Raw genomic sequence first — 2,431 nt, forward strand, 5'->3', positions numbered from 1 at the left:
AACGTTGGCAAGTTTTCTCGAGCCTCCTTCACCGTCAAAAGTCCATGCAGGCTCTGAAGAGAATAAAGGAGCCCGCGCAGCCCAGGGTCTTGCTGGTGTGATGGTGTATTGATCCCTGACGTTTTGTCTTGACACTTGTGGTACTTCCAGCCCTGTGTGACGGGGAATTATTGGTTCGTTGCTGAGTGTGGCGAATCTCCTGTGTTGGAGCCAAGAAAGTCTGTGACCTGGCATTGTTCCCAGGTTTTATTCGGGTGTCTCTGGGGCTTTTGCCCTTGTGTGTTGGGGTGATTCCCAGGTGAAGCTGTAACTCAGGTTTGTTGACTCTGTCTTGACCCAGAAGAAGAAATCCCCACACTGGGCTCGCTAGTGCCTTGGCAGGACCGTTTGGAAGTGTTGGACACTAGGGCTGACCGTGGCCCGCATTTCACCAGGCATATTTTTATAGCCGTGTCATGTCTAATTTCAGGAAACTTGAGTTTATCTCCTGTGGTATGCAAAGAATGCAGCAAAGCGTGTCTTTTCTGTGAAGGAATCTTAATATTCTTTTTCTCCATTAAGCTCTTTAAGGTGGCTGTGGCCCCAGAGAAACACTTCCTGCTCCGGACTTGGGGCCGCTTAGAGAAAGACCAGCTCAGGGTGAGGCAGGAGGGTGGCGTGGCCGCCGGAGGCACACTTCCTTCCTGCTGTCTTAGCCCAGGGTAGGAGAGGCCAGGCAGACCCGGGGTTTCCGTGTGCGTGGTGTGTGTGTGTGTGTGTGTGTGTGTCTGTGTCTGTGTGAGTGTGTGTCTATGTGTATGAGAGTGTGTGACTGTATCTCTCTGTATTTGTATGTGTCTGTATCTCTGTGTGTGTGTGTCTGTGATTGAGTTTGTGTCTGTGTATATCTCTGTGTGTCTGTGTGTGTGTGTCTATGTATCTCTGTGTATTCATGTGTCTCTGTTTGCATGTATTTGTGTGTGACTGTGTGTATCTGTGAGTGTCTGTGGGTCTCTGTGTGTGTCCGTGTGTGCATATGTGTGTGAGTATGTCTGTGTGTCTCCACCTGTGTCTGTGTGTGCCTGTGTGTCTGTATAGGAGTGCGTGAAAGTGTGTACCTCTGTGTGCCTGTGTGCATCTCTATGTGTGTGTCTATTTGTGAGTGTGAGTCTGTGTATCTCTGTGTGCATCTGTGGGTTCTCTGTATGTCTGTGTGTGTAAGAGACGTAGGATTCCATGGGGACTCCCCACTGGGGAAGGGGCTGGTCCTTGTGCAGGCGTTCGTGGGGGAAGCGGGGCTACGGCTGAACCCCAGCCTTGCCCCATGCAGACAGGTTGCACCCCAGAGACCGTCCCCTGGCCTGGGCACCCTGGACAGTGAAAGGCGAGGCCCTGTCAGTTTCCAGACGGTTCTAATGTCACTGTCCCCTGGGCACAATTGACAGGCCCTGTCCTGCCAGCAGGCGCCCAGGCCCGGGAGGAGGGTGCCCCTTCTCCCTCTCTCCAGCGCCCCAGAGAAGGGCACGCTCAGATTTCCTCCTGTGTTGCAGGACCTGCTCGCCTCAAACCTGCTGAGCAGGGACCAGACTGCAGCGGCCGCCCGCAGACCGAGAGGCCTGACAGCCCTGGGAGCCTGGCCGGCCCCAGCAACAGGTGATCTGGCTCCTGGCTATGCCCACTGGCTTGGGGGGCTGGGGGTATCAGTTTGTGCTTGGACCCTCCTGCCCGCTAGACACAGGCCTGAGTGGCCTTCCCTCCCAGAGGGCTCTGCAGAGGAGAGCATGGGGAGAGGAAGCCGGCAGGGTGGGGGTGGGGAGGACAGCCACAGCAGGGGTCCTGACAGCCCTGGGTAGCAGCCATGCTCCCACCCACCCACCTCACGTGTTTACATTCATTCCATTAGATGCAGGTAATGCCATGCTGCAAGATTCTTCCTGTCTCTCGTCCTTTCCTTTTCTTTCCTCCCTCCCTTCCTCCCTCCCTCCTTCCCTCCTTCCCTCCCTCCCTTCCTTCCTTCCTTCCTTCCTTCCTTCCTTCCTTCCTTCCTTCCATCCTTCCTTCCTTCCCTCCTTCCTTCCTTCCCTTCCTCCTTCTCCCTTCCTTCCCTTCCTCCTTCTCCCTTCCTTCCTTCCCTCCTTCCCTCCCTCTCTCCTTCCCTCCTTCCCTCCCTCTCTCCTTCCCTCCCTCTCTCCTTCCCTCCCTCTCTCCTTCCCTCCCTCCCTCCCTCCCTCCCTCCCTCCCTCCCTTCCTTCCTTCCTTCCTTCCTTCCTTCCTTCCTTCCTCTCCTTTCTTCGCTGGAGAACATTCTCCTGAGTCAGCCCTCCCCGCACACTCCCCTCCTACCCAGAGACACCCTGTGAAACTGACAGCGTTTCTTCTCCATGTGCACTTTCTTGGGGGGTTTGTTGTTGGTCAAGTGGGACTGACTGGGCTCATTCTCTTCGACAGGACA

Source organism: Sorex fumeus, unplaced genomic scaffold, assembly GCF_029834395.1.
Source record: "Sorex fumeus unplaced genomic scaffold, SorFum_2.1 ptg000063l, whole genome shotgun sequence".
Taxonomy (NCBI): Eukaryota; Metazoa; Chordata; class Mammalia; order Eulipotyphla; family Soricidae; genus Sorex; species Sorex fumeus.